This window comes from Ctenocephalides felis, unplaced genomic scaffold, assembly GCF_003426905.1.
Source record: "Ctenocephalides felis isolate EL2017-DRISC unplaced genomic scaffold, ASM342690v1 CF-g0.4_SCAFFOLD_00845, whole genome shotgun sequence".
Taxonomy (NCBI): domain Eukaryota; kingdom Metazoa; phylum Arthropoda; class Insecta; order Siphonaptera; family Pulicidae; genus Ctenocephalides; species Ctenocephalides felis.
In genome coordinates, this window is record NW_020536999.1 from 76,795,312 (window position 1) to 76,809,538 (window position 14,227).

The following is a 14,227-nucleotide window of genomic DNA, read 5'->3' on the forward strand; positions in this document are numbered from 1 at the left end:
CTCGGTGTGTAGTGTGTAATTTTTATTAATGTAAAATTGTATGAAATTTTAATATGGAAATTGTAGTTCGGTTTTCAAACGGTGATTGTGATATTATAAAAAAAAGCATCCACATGATGTACCCCCCAGAGTACAGAAGTACTCCCCAAATACACCATGTAATTACTTGGAAAAAGGACTTCATAGTCTCCTAGCCTATAAAACTTATGGACAAATCATTTTGTGATTTGCAATTATTAATTAATTAATGTAAAAAAGCGCGGAAAAAAGAAAGGTTCTTCCACAACGCCACCCTCTTTGAGCTCAAACAAAAGTACGCGAAAAACCCCAAAAAAGGTATGACTGAAGATATTAACGTGAAAACGCGAATTAATAATACGCGAACAACTTTAAAAAAACGTATGACCGAAAACGCCCCTAATAAATAATATAACTACTTAATAGTAATTACTTAATAATAATAGAATAATATAACTAAAGTCTTCTCACACTTCATATTCATCTTGATATTCACCAATCCGGCAGTTTTCTTCTATTGGTCTTGATCCGTCAGCAGTCTTCTGTTGGTCCTGGTTGGCCTCTGGAAAGTGATGGATAATTATGAAATAAAAATTGATTATTATTTTAAATTAATTTGAAAATAAATTACAAAATATTCGACCGAAATTTTTACGTCAAAAGGACCCTTAACTAAACATTAGTTTAAGACTAATATAATACAATAATATCGATACACTATTATAAAGATCCAATAATAATAATACAATATAATTAAAGTTTTTTCATACATTTTATCTTTGCTCCATATGATTTCATTTATGCGCATAATCTCCAATCTGGTAGCGGCTTCCTGGTTGTCTTGAAAAGGAAATCTTCTGGAAATCTTCATGGAAATACACCTGAAACGAGATTAAAAAAAACACAAATTTACCTAAAAGGGATGAGGATATAAACGGGGCCCCGGTAATGTTAATATTAAAAAATTATAACTTATATAAATGTAAGTCTAGATAACGACTAATTATATGTAATACGAGAAAACTAATATATGCATGCATATTATCCTGGAATGTGCTTCTCCTGTAGTAGTTGGTCTTGGCATTGATTTCTCTTGTATCAGAAGTCCCTCCTGGGTTGTGCTTCTCCTGTAGTAGTTGGCCTCGGCATTGATTCCTTTTGTATCACAAGTCTATCCTGGGTTGTGCTTCTCCTGTAGTAGTTGCTCTTGGTATTGATCGATATACTTTTTTTAAAAAAATTCAAACACTTTTCAAGCACTGCGTCTTCAACATTTTTCCGTCACGGGAGACCCATTGTGCAATAACGAATATAGTACATAAAAGCAGAAAAAACCCGTTAAAATAAATATAAGTAATTTGAGAAACAAGCTGGATTTCAAAATTTCAAACTAGATGTTTGAATGCGCATATAACGTAAGGTAATTAATAAAATAATTCAAAAAAAAATTAACGTTACTCTTAATATGTACATATAGTAATATTTATGAATTAAAGCGTATGGCGTTGCTCCGCTTCTGGGAAAAACTTTGCAAGCAACCACACACCGACAAACAAAAATTAATTTAATAATTAATCGCGAACTACTCGAACCTGCCGAGGGGGGAGGGCGACAGGTTTTAAAAATGCGCAAACTCGGCTTTAAAAATCGTTTTAAACGATGAAAAAATTATAAATGATTAACGATAATAGTTTCGAACTCAATTTTCCGCACAAACAAAACAGAAAAGCGGTTGGACGCAAGTAGTAACTAAGCCATGATAAAAATAGATTAATTAAAAATTTTAAATATAATAAAATGTAAAAAAAGGCACAATGAATCCCCAGTCACCCGCCACTGTGCAAAACACCACACAAAATCTGAACAAGTTAAATAAAAAGAAAATTAATTAAAATAATAAAATAATATAAATAAATAAATACTAGTCGGTTGTAAATACGGTCGGTTTCCTTAGTCGCGCTTCTTTCATTTGCGTTTTTGCAATTCCTGGCCAAAAAAAAAATTAAAAAAAAGTATTTCAAACATAGGATTTATAATAAAATTGTATGTTGACTACTAAATCTGTTCTAAACCGACAAGGTACACATTATAATCTAAATATGTATTAGGTTATTTATGTTAATTCCGAAGCTAAAATTGAATATATTCGTAACAAAAAAACACGAAGGCGGCTTCTCAGCAAATGTATATTAGAGTATAAAAAGTAATATATATCGTTTAATATAAAAGTGACGAATATTTACTTCAATTTATTTGAATTCTTTTATTCATTATTGAACAGTGAATCAAGTCAAACACAAATTCCATGCAACGTATTTAAAACTGAATATATGAAATTATTACACAATATAAATATTTTTAAAAGACTTACCATTGAACTGTCCCCACGAGCTCCAAACACTGAATGGTTTGACTTCGGTTTTTGGACCCAATTTATAAGGTCGAAACGGCGTGAATTGTTACCAGATGATATTAAAATTCAATAATTGTTATCTATTCGGAATAGTTTTGGGATCAGAATCATAGAGGGCGCAATACCAAAGTAAATATGCAATTTTAACTCAGTAATAATCTAACCTTCGTGGCGGTTGTTGACAAGTATTATTTCTCTTAATTATATTTTTATTTATGTTTGTGGCTTAATAATTTGTGTGTTTTGTCGACTAACAATAAACAGTAGTATATATATATATATTTATTTGTGTGTAAGTGAAATATAAGGAAAGTTTCGGATGCAACGCTATTTTATTAAAAACCAATAAAATATCATAACAAATTATATTATGGTGCAGATAACAGCCGAGATTTTTTCTAAAAGTTAAAAATATCAGTTAATATAATTAATGCGATAAACATTTTATAAAAATAGTATTTGGTATGAGTTTTTGTTCTACTATGTATAATCACATAATAATCTGTATGTTACAATAATTATTCTATATTTCTGAATTATTTGTTTGCTGTGTCCTCTGACAATGAGTGGAGGCCTGCCAAGCATTTCTCAAATTGAATTTTGTCTATTTGTATCAACTTTCTCGCATTATTAAATTAATTAGAATGTATATTTTCTTGTTAAATTTATTTGCATACTATTATATACAGAATTGAATACCTTCACCTACACCTAGCCTGCGTACAATGGCTAGGCAAAACGTAAATATTACGGGCATAGCCCGCGTACGATAATCCTCAATAATTATTCTAAGTTCTTATTAAATATTGGCGATACGTGCTGCAAATGCGTTTTATTTTTGTAGGTTTCGTGGTGTAGTGGTTATCATAACAGCCACATCTGCTTTACGCGCAGAAGGCCGCCGGTTCGATCCGGCCCGGAATCATCTAATGGAATCCTCTATATTAATTCAAAACCAATGAAGGGTTTTGTTGGTATATTGATTGTTTTATTTTCGATCCCGGTCGGAGTCATCTAATGAAATCCTCTACCTTTATTTAAAACTAATAAAAGGTTTTCGTGGTTTATTCACTGTCGGTGCAATCCCACTACGCATCCTACATAGAAGTCTTCAATATTTATTCTAAGCTTTTATTAAATATTGGCGATGCATGCTGCAAATGTGATTTACTTTCGTAGGTTCCGTGGTGTAGTGGTTATCACATCTGCTTAACACGCAGAAGGCCGCCGCTTCGATCCCGGCCGGAATCATCTAATGTAATCCTCTATATTTATTCAAAACGAATAAAGGACTTTGGTGGTTTATTGATTGTCGGTGCAATCCCACGATGAATCATATATCGAGGTCTTCAATATTTATTTTAAGCTTTTATTAAATATTGGCGATGCGTACTGCAAATGCTTTTAATTTTTGTAGGTTCCGTGGTGTAGTGGTTTGAAATGATATGGGGTGTTTGTTGAATTGATTTGAGTTCCAAATGTTGGTTGATCCACTCTCCAATTCGGTGATAAATCCGTCCAACCCTTTCCAGGTGTCGTGGGCAGAGCTTATAGTTATAATATGAAACAATAACACTGGTAGAAATCTCCTCGGAACCGTGAGCACTTTATACTGGTATAGGCTGAAAGAGTCTCATACGCAAAGTCTAATAGAAACACTGAATTTGATTTGACTGTCACTTTATTTAATTTTTAATAAACTTTCAAATCACAAACTGACATAAATTCGTGTTAAGACATACTCTCTTTAAGACATTATTAGACTGGACTCTCTTCTAAGACATCACTGAGTTTGATAGACGAACACTACTCTATTTATTCAGTATAGGACGTGACATATGTGCACTTTCGCATTCGTGCGCTGGCCTTGTACTTTGGTTATTTATTAAAACCGCACGAAATGCATTATTACCGGTTCGATCCCGGCCGGAATCATCTAATGTAATCTTCTATATTTATTCAAAACGAATAAAGATTTTTGATGGTTTATTGATTGTCGATGCAATCCCATGATGAATCATAAATCATACAGAAGGCCGCCGGTTCGACCCCGGCCGGAATCATCTAATTGAAATCCTATATATTTATTTAAAGCCAATAAAGGGTTTTGGTGGTTTATTGATTGTCGTTGCAATACCATGATAAATCATACATCAAAGTCCTCAATATTTATTCTAAGCTTTTATTAAATATTGGCGATGCGGGCTGCAAATGCGTTTTATTTTCGTAGGTTCCGTGGTGTAGTGGACATCGATGTATGATTGACATCATGGGATTGCACCAACAATCAATATATCACCAAAAATCTTCATTGGTTTTGAATTAATATAGAGGATTTTATTACATGATTCCGGCCGAAATTGAACCAACGGCCTTCTGCGTGTGAAGCAGATGTGATAACCACTACACCACAGAACCTACAAAAATAAAACGCATTTGTAGCACGCATCGCCAATATTTAATGAAATTTTAGAATAAATATTGAAAACTTTGATGTATGATTTATCATGGGATTGCACCGACAAATCAATTTACCACCAAAACCGTTTATTGGTTTTGAATAAATACAGAGGATTTCATTACATGATTTCGGCCGGGATCGAACCGGCGGTCTTCTGTATGATTTATGATTCATCATGGGATTGCACCGACAATCAATAAACCACCAAAAACCTTTATTCGTTTTGAATAAATATAGAGGATTACATTAGATGATACCGGCCGGGATCGAACCGGCGCCCTTCTGCGTGTTAAGCAGATGTGATAACCACTACACCACGGAACGCCGGTTCGATACCGGCCGGAATCATCTAATGAAATCCTTTGTATTTATTCCAAACAAATGAATTTTGGTGGTTTATTGGCTATCGGTGCAATCCCACGATGAATCATACATCGAAGTCTTCATTATTTTAAGCTTTTATTAAATATTGACGATGCGTGCTGCAAATGCGATTTATTTTTATAGGTTCCGTGGTGTAGTGGTTATCACAACTGGTCCGGTTCGATCTCGGCCGGAATCATCTAATGTAATCCTCTATATTTATTCAAAACGAAAAAAGGTTTTTGGTGGTTTATTGATTGTCGGTGCAATCCCATGATGAATCATAAATCATACAGAAGGCCGCCGGTTCGAGCCCGGCCAGAATCATCTAATGAAATCCTATATATTTATTCAAAGCCAATAGAGGGTTTTGGTGGTTTATTGATTGTCGTTGCAAGACGATGATAAATCATACATCAAAGTCCTCAATAATTATTCTAAGTTTTTAATAAATATTTGCAATGCGTGCTGCAAATGCGTTTTATTTTTGTAGTTTCCGTGGTGTAGTGGTTATCGCATCTGCTTCACACGCAGAAGGCCGCCGGTTCGGTCCCGGCCGGAATCATCTAATGTAATCCTCTATATTTTGTTCAAAACGAATAAAGGTTTTTGGTGGTTTATTGATTGTCGGTGCAATCCCATGATAAATCATACATCAAAGTTTTCAATATTTATTCTAAGCTTTTATTAAATATTGGCGATGTGTGCTACAAATGCTTTCTATTTTTGTAGGTTCTGTGGTGTAGTGGTTATCACATCTGCTTCACACGCAGAAGGCCGCAGGTTCGATCTCGGCCGGAATCATCTAATGTAATCCTCTATGTTTATTCAAAACGAATAAAGGTTTTTGGTGGTTTATTGATTGTCGGTGCAATCCTATGATGAATCGTAAATCATATAGAAGGCCGCCGGTTCGATCCCGGCCAGAATCATCTAATGAAATAATACGATGATAAATCATACATCAAAGTCCTCAATAATTATTCTGAGCTTTTAATAAATATTGGCGATGCGTGCAGCAAATGCGTTTAATTTTTGTAGGTTCCGTGGTGTAGTGGCTATCGCATCTGCTTCACACGCAGAAGGCCGCCGGTTCGATCCCGGCCGGAATCATGTAGTAAAATCCTTTGTATTTATTCAAAACCAATGAAGGGTTTTGGTGGTTTAATGATTGTCGGTGCAATCCCATGATAAATCATACATCAAAGTTCTCAATATTTATTTTAAGCTTTTATTAAATATTGGCAATGAGTGCTGCAAAAGCGTTTCATTTTTGTAGGTTCCGTGGTGTAGTGGTTATCTCATCTGCCTAACACGCAGAACGCCGCCGGTTCGATCCCGGTCGGAATCATCTAATGAAGTCCTATATATTTATTCAAAGCCAATAAAGGGTTTTGGTGGTTTATTAATTGTCGTTGCAATACCATGATAAATTATACATCAAAGTCTTCAATATTTATTCTGAGCTTTCATTAAATATTGGCGATGCGCGCTACAAATGCGTTTCATTTTTGTAGGTTCCGTGGTGTAGTTGTTATCTCATCTGCTTAACACGCAGAAGGCCGCCGGTTCGATCCCGGCCGGAATCATATAATGAAATCCTCCATATTTATCAAAACGAATAAAGGGTTTTGGTGGCTTATTTATTGTTGGTGCAATCTCATGATGAATCTTACATCGATGTCCTCAATATTACTGCAAATGCATTTTATTTCTGTAGGTTTCGTGGTGTAGTTGTTATCACATTTGCCTAACACGCAGAAGGCCGCCGGTTCGATCCCAGGCGGAATTGTCTAATGAAATCCTTTATAATTATTGAAATCCAATTAAGGATTTTGGTGGTTTATTGACTGTCGGTTTATTCTGATCTTTTATTAAATATTGGCGATGCGTGCTGCAAATGCAATTTATTTTTGTAGGTTCCGTGGTGTAGTGGTTGTCACATCTGCTTTACACGCAGAAGGTCGCCGGTTCGAACCCGGCCGGAATCAACTAATGAAATCCTCTATATTTATCAAACGAATAAAGGGTTTTGGTGATTTATTGATTGTCGGTGCAATCTCATGATAAATCTTATATCGAAGTTATCAATATTGCTGCAAATGGGATTTATTTTTGTAGGTTTTGTGGTGTAGTGGTTATCACATCTGCTTAACACGCAGAAGGCCGCCGGTTCGAACCCGGCCGAAATCATCTAATGAAATCCTGTATATTCATCAAAGCGAATAAAGGGTGTTGGTGGTTTATTGATTGTCGGTGCAATCTCATGATGAATCTTACAGCGATGTCCTCAATATTGCTGCAAATGAGATTTATTTTTGTAGGTTCCATGGTGTAGGCCGCCTGTTTGATCCCGGCCGGAATCATATAATAAAATCTTCTATATTTATTCAAATCCAATAAAGGCTTTTGGTGGTTTATTGACTGTCGGTGCAATCTCACGATGAATCATACATCGAAGTCTTCAATATTTATTCAAAGCTTTTATTAAATATTGGCGATGCGTGCTACAAATGCGTTTTATTTTTGTAGGTTCCGTGGTGTAGTGGTTATCACATTTGCTTAACACGCAGAATGCCGCCGGTTCGATCCCGGCCGGAATCATCTAATGAAATCCTCTATATTTATCAAAACGAATAAAGGGTTTTGGTGGTTTATTCATTGTCGGTGCAATCTCATGATGAATCTTACATCGATGTCCTCAATATTGCTGCAAATGAAATTTATTTTTGTAGGTTCCATGGTGTAGGCCGCCTGTTTGATCCCGGTCGGAATCATATAATAAAATCCTCTATATTTATTCAAATCCAATAAAGGCTTTTGGTGGTTTATTGACTGTCGGTGCAATCTCGCGATGAATCATACATCGAAGTCTTCGATATTTATTCAAAGCCTTTATTAAATATTGGCGATGCGTGCTACAAATGCGGTTTATTTTTGTAGGTTCCGTGGTGTAGTGGTTATCACATCTGCTTTACACGCAGAAGGCCGCCGGTTCGATCCCGGCCGGAATCATCTAATGGAATCCTCTACATTTATTCAAAACCAATAAAGGCTTTTGGTGGTCTATTGACTGTCGGTGCAATCTCACGATGAATCATACATCGAAGTCTTCAATATTTATTCTAAGCTTTTATTAAATATTGGCGATGAGTGCTACAAATGCGTTTTATTTTTGTAGGTTTCGTGGTGTAGTGGTTTTCACATCTGCCTTACGCGCGGAAGCCGCCGGTTCAATCCCGGCCGGAATCATCTAATGAAATACTTTATATTTATCAAAACAAATAAAGAGTTTTGATGGTTTTTTTTTTTTTTTTATTTATTTTTTATTGGCTTTGTAAGCTTGTACATTGGCCATTGTCTACAGAATTTCACATCTACAAAAATTAAGACTAATATACATATATATATATATAAATCCACATGCATACATACTCATTCACACACCTACATATATATATATATATACACATATATATATATATATACACGCATATACATACACAAAGACACATCAATATACATATACACCTAATTTTAATTACACATGTTGAATCTCTATACCATTAATCTAGTTTCACATATATACTCGTATATAGCATCATAAGTTACAGTGTCTGCCAACATCAGTCTCAGGTTTGTGGGAAGTGGGATCCTCAGTTTTGTTAATTTATTCCATAGTTTTTCTCTTTTTTCCTCCATATGTCTACACTCCATAATTAGGTGATTGGCATCTGCATTATTTGCTTCGCCAAGACAATGACAATACGGATTGATGTTAATTCCGATCCTATTCAAGTGGAAAGGCGTAAAGGTGTGATTGGTTCTCAGACGATTAAAAATGCAGTAAAAATGACGACTCCTCGTAAATTTGTCGAACCATGGTCTGATAGGAATTTGTTCTTGTATGGCTGCATAAAAACTGTCCTTTTTCACGACTTGACTCTTGGAATTCCAATTGCCACTCCTTGTATATCTTTGCCTTAAAGAGGTTTTTGATATCTTGGTGGGATATTCCATCTTCTACGATTATACCCGTGTTTATTGCATCTTTTGCTCCTTTGTCAGCAGCTTCATTCCCTGTTACTCCAATATGACTCTTGATCCAAATTAAGTAAACGGATTTTCTTTTCGAGAGTATGTTATGTATATGATTAAGAGTATCTAACACTAAAAAACTTGGGTCCCTGCCTATAGATAGCAGGCTCTCTAAGGATGATCGGCTATCACTGAATACAACGGCTTTCTCCAAGCTAAGTGAGGCGATGTTCCGAATACATTTGTTTATGGCGTACATTTCAGCTGTATAAATCGACGCATTTATATCTAACTTATATTTAGTATATAAGTTAGTGTTCTGATGATAGATGCAAGCACCTACGCCCTCAGGACCTTTTGAACCATCTGTGAAGAAAACCTCGAAGTCCGGAAACGTGTTTTTAATTTTATCTTCAATTTCTAATCTATACCCCAATCAATTGGACTGCTATATATATTACAAAATTCCGTCTGTATGATATTTTGAAGGTTTGTAGTCGTGATTTCATAGTTGAAGTAGAATTTTGTTGCTTTGTTTTGTTCTTCTAATGGCTTGCATTTGTATTCAGTTTCGGAGATCACTGACATAAGTATAGGTTTCTTCTTATTCTGCCAATATTGTCTGTTCTGACAGTTGTTAGCACTACTAATTTTTGTATCACCTCTACGTTGTTGGACCTTATTCTGTCAATAACGAATTTCGTTGCTAACAGTTTCCTCCTCAAATGCAGAGGCATTATGTGTGCTTCCACATGTAAGGCGTTAATGGGCGTTGAACGCAAAACTCCCAGGCAATACCTTATAGCTTTATTTTGCAGGGTATCCAGTTTGCGTAGTAGATTTTTACTTGCATCCCCATAAATGAAGCAGCCATAATCAAGTTTAGATAATATAAGCTGTTTATATATCCTGATTGCAACCTTCACGTCAGCGCCATACATCATGTGATTTAATACTCTCAAGATATTTAATGCATCTTCACATTTTCTTGACAGATTTTCCAAATGTGGACCCCATCGTAATTTGTTATCTATAGTCAAACCCAGACATTTTGTGGTAGCTTGTATTTTTAAGGTGTATCTACCTAATTTTATTGACTCCATCGCAATAGAATTCCTTTGTCTGGTGAAAAACGATACTGCACTTTTATTCTCGGAGATTGAAAATCCCAGTGATGTGGTCCATTTTCCAAATGACGTCATGGTCTGATCCATTTTTTTGGTCACATCATTTAATGACACTCCACTATGTGATAATATTAGATCATCTGCATATTGCATGATCCGAGCGTCCTGGCCAATCTCATTTTGAAGGTGTGCCGTGTATACGTTGAACAACAAGGGGCTAAGGACAGAACCCTGAGGTAAGCCTTCCGACATATACCGTGGCCCATAATGTGTATCTTTACATCTGAGGACTAATTTTCGATCTTTCAATAAGTGATAAATGTGAACAATAAATCTCTTAGGGAGTTTTAATTCATATAGAATGTTTATTAAAATCGGTATTTGAACCCTGTTGTATGCGTTCTCCAAATCCAAGTTGATAGTCAATACACAATTTTTCTTGGCCAGGTTGTTGTGAATTTCATAGACGAAACTAGTTAGAACATCATACGTGCCTCTTTTGTTTCTGAAACCTTGCATGTAACTTGGCAATTTCTTCTTATTCTCGAGCCACCACTCGATTCTTCTTTTCATTAAGCGTTCGAATGTTTTGGACATACATGACGCTAGAGAAATCGGCCGATATGATTCTATTTTTGTTGCATCCTTATTAGGCTTTAGAACTGGTATTGTGATATATGTCCTCCAGTCTTTTTACAGCAATCTCTTTAGTCCAGATGTCGTTGAAGACCTTCAGTAGAATTTTTTTTCCCTTATCTGATAGGTTACTTAGCATGGGGTAATGTATATTGTCATTACCCGGCGCAGTATTACTATTCCTTTTTAGTGCCAAATGTAATTCATCAATGGTAAAGGGACCTTCTAATTCGTCATTTTTTTCCATGTCCTGTATGTTGACGTCATTAATTACCGTATCCGGAGTAAGTGAGTTAAGAAACTGATCAGCTAAGTTATTAGGAAATGCATTGGTTCGAGTGGCTCCATTTTTCATGACCTTTATATGGTGCCAGATTTGTTGTGAAGACATGTCTCTGGAGAAAGAGTTACAAAACTCTGTCCATTTATCGTATTTTTTCTTTTTAAATACAAATCGACACTTAGCTACCGCTCGCTTGTATTTTATATAATTGTCTATGTTTGGTATTTCTTTGTATTTCTTAATTGCTTCCGATTTTATTTTCTTCACTTTGTTGCACTCCTCGTCCCACCAAGGATTTGATTTATTTCTATATTTCGTACCCAAATACGGATTTGTTTTTGGAATATTCATTAGTGCTGCATTATTAATGCATTCAATAAACTTGGAATAGGAAATCATCGGATTAGAGTTGAGATTAGTATTCGACAACATTCTGTCTACAGTTTGCGCATAACCTGACCAATCTGCATCTTTAATTTTCCACCGATATCTGTTTACTGGACTATGATTGTATTTAAACTTATTATCATTGCCTAATTTAACATTAATACTAATTGCTAAATGATCAGACCCTAGAGTTTCATTTAATACACTCCATTCAGCCCTAATCATCACTGATGGGCTGCATATTGTTAAGTCTACCGCGGGAAGGATTCCTATCGTGTCTTCTTATCATTGTAGGTGTTCCGTCATTCATAAGACATAAACCCTCTGAGTTTATGGCTTCACTAAGATTTATGCCTGCATTATTGTTTTTTAACCCTCCAAAACTTATGTGGTGAGCATTACAGTCCCCTGCTAGTATTAACGGTTGATTTAGTTCCTGGAATAGCGACACCCAATATTCCGTTCCTGTCTTGTGCCGGGGGCACAATAAATCGCCACAATATTAAGTGTTATGTTATGTATGGCCAGCTTAATTCCACAAATCTGAATTTTATTGGTAATGAAACTGTTTTAAATTAACGTCTGAAATTGGTATTGGTATCTTCGGTGGATAAGTATTCCAACTCCTCCATAACCATCTTCCCTATTTTTTGATATAAAGGCGTATCCAGATATCTGAAATCTATTATTATCTTTGAGCCATGTTTCAGATAATATTACGATATCTATATGGTTGGTGTTTAAATAGGATTCTAGATGCAGCTTATTTGAAAAAAACAGATCTGATATTGATTTGAATAATTTTTAGCATTATATTATTATTTTTTTTTAAGTTATTATCACTAATATATTTTAAGCTTCCATACGAATATACTGTGCTCACAGCCAAATCAAACTTGTTTGTCGGGTCCAACTTTGGACCTCATCATTTTGTTTAGTATTCTCTGACAACAGGTTATAATGTTCAGCGCTACTAGGAATGTATATATGTTTAATTTTTTCAATGAATTCGTTTAAGAAATTTAATGAACCATCTTGTTGAACATTGCTATTATTTTCGACTATTGCAGATTCACGTTCCACGCTCGGTTTTAACCTTTTTCTTGGGTTGAGGTTAAATTCGGTTTTGTTATTCTATTTGATACAGGTTCCTTCACTGACTGTTTTTTATTGAGGATCCAGAATTGAATGGAGTATTGCTTTTGGTAATTTTGTAAGTCGCTCTTTTAGGTTTATGAAAGGTTGTCGGATTTAAAATTCCGGTTGCTCCTCCTCCTCTAAATCAGAAAGGGCGTCGAACCTATTTTTAGTTATCTTGCTGTCTGTACTAGATGCAGGTTTGCATACAAACCTGGAAATTCTTTATCTTTGCCCGTGAAACTGAATCCGGCTTTTGACTTGTTTGCATAGCTGTCTTTATATAATATATTTCTGGCTTCATGGTATGCTAGATTCTGCCAAGCCATAATTTCTTTAATTTTTTTATTTTAATAAATACCGTGCATTCTTTATCATTTGCAGGGTGATCCCCATTGCACAACGCACATAGAAATTTGGATGCTATACATATTTCGCATTATGTTCTCCGGAACATTTCATACATCTCTCTTTTCCTCTACATTGGTCCTTAACGTGATTGAACGACAGCATTTGTAGCATTGGACCACTTTCTGTACAAACGGTCGAACCTCACATTTTACCGAATGTATAGCTACCTTATTCGGTAAAATTGTGCCCCTAAACGTTAATTTGACACATTGTGATGAGTATTTTATTGTATTATTATTTTCGGTCTTAAACATACCACGTCTATAACCGGAATGTCTGTTTCAATGGCGTTTATAATTTCTTGTTCTGAGAGATTCGCATCCACATCAAAATTATGCCATGCCTTGCAAGTAGTATTTTGGGATGTATGCCTTCAGATTATTTTTTCTAAAATTTGTCATCTAGAATTTTGTTCGCCACCCTGGCGCTTTTAAATTCCATCTTTACTTTATTTTTCCTATAACCGAAACTTCTGTCAAACCAAATTTGAAATATGCCCCTGCATTATGTATGATTTTTCCCAAGGCCATCGGGTGTAGTCGGCCTATATTTTGTCCTTGGATTCAACAAATATAGTGTAAGGGCCCATATCGCAACCTTCGAAACGTATCAAATTATTTAATGGATTAACTCTTCATCTGATTTATTTGATCGTTTATATTGTTATCACTTATTAGATCTTTGTTATCCAGTTGTATCACTATTATTTGACGCTAATTACTGTTTTCCCCTTTGTTTCCTTTTGTTCTAACGTTTCCCTTTTATTATCTATGCACTTACATCGTTGATATTATATTTATAATTAACATTAACACTATTCTTAATGTTCAAATCACAACTACTAATGATTCATTTTCTACACTAATTACACTTTCAGTATCACAAAAATCCATGTCACTCGATTATTTAAGCTAGTGTTCTTGCATCTGCTGTTGACTCTCCAATCGCAGAGC

The 14,227-nt window shown here is 35.2% G+C and overlaps 13 non-coding genes across 13 annotated transcripts; 11 read left to right on the plus strand and 2 right to left on the minus strand.

Annotated features, from left to right (window-relative positions):
* The first annotated feature begins 3,609 nt into the window (after window positions 1–3,609).
* Window positions 3,610–3,682, plus strand: Trnav-aac. Its single transcript has one exon. It is a non-coding gene; the product is annotated as a tRNA-Val (tRNA).
* A 1,094-nt stretch (window positions 3,683–4,776) lies between these two features.
* Window positions 4,777–4,849, minus strand: Trnav-cac. Its single transcript has one exon. It is a non-coding gene; the product is annotated as a tRNA-Val (tRNA).
* Window positions 4,850–5,143: 294 nt separating this feature from the next.
* Trnav-aac lies at window positions 5,144–5,216 on the minus strand. Its single transcript has one exon. It is a non-coding gene; the product is annotated as a tRNA-Val (tRNA).
* A 531-nt stretch (window positions 5,217–5,747) lies between these two features.
* On the plus strand, window positions 5,748–5,820 carry Trnav-cac. The gene has a single exon. It is a non-coding gene; the product is annotated as a tRNA-Val (tRNA).
* Window positions 5,821–5,986: 166 nt separating this feature from the next.
* Window positions 5,987–6,059, plus strand: Trnav-cac. The gene has a single exon. It is a non-coding gene; the product is annotated as a tRNA-Val (tRNA).
* A 236-nt stretch (window positions 6,060–6,295) lies between these two features.
* Window positions 6,296–6,368, plus strand: Trnav-cac. The gene has a single exon. It is a non-coding gene; the product is annotated as a tRNA-Val (tRNA).
* Window positions 6,369–6,533: 165 nt separating this feature from the next.
* Window positions 6,534–6,606, plus strand: Trnav-aac. The gene has a single exon. It is a non-coding gene; the product is annotated as a tRNA-Val (tRNA).
* A 165-nt stretch (window positions 6,607–6,771) lies between these two features.
* Trnav-aac lies at window positions 6,772–6,844 on the plus strand. The gene has a single exon. It is a non-coding gene; the product is annotated as a tRNA-Val (tRNA).
* Window positions 6,845–7,173: 329 nt separating this feature from the next.
* On the plus strand, window positions 7,174–7,246 carry Trnav-uac. Its single transcript has one exon. It is a non-coding gene; the product is annotated as a tRNA-Val (tRNA).
* Window positions 7,247–7,375: 129 nt separating this feature from the next.
* On the plus strand, window positions 7,376–7,448 carry Trnav-aac. Its single transcript has one exon. It is a non-coding gene; the product is annotated as a tRNA-Val (tRNA).
* Window positions 7,449–7,786: 338 nt separating this feature from the next.
* On the plus strand, window positions 7,787–7,859 carry Trnav-aac. The gene has a single exon. It is a non-coding gene; the product is annotated as a tRNA-Val (tRNA).
* A 338-nt stretch (window positions 7,860–8,197) lies between these two features.
* Trnav-uac lies at window positions 8,198–8,270 on the plus strand. Its single transcript has one exon. It is a non-coding gene; the product is annotated as a tRNA-Val (tRNA).
* Window positions 8,271–8,435: 165 nt separating this feature from the next.
* On the plus strand, window positions 8,436–8,507 carry Trnav-uac. Its single transcript has one exon. It is a non-coding gene; the product is annotated as a tRNA-Val (tRNA).
* The last annotated feature ends 5,720 nt before the right edge of the window (window positions 8,508–14,227 follow it).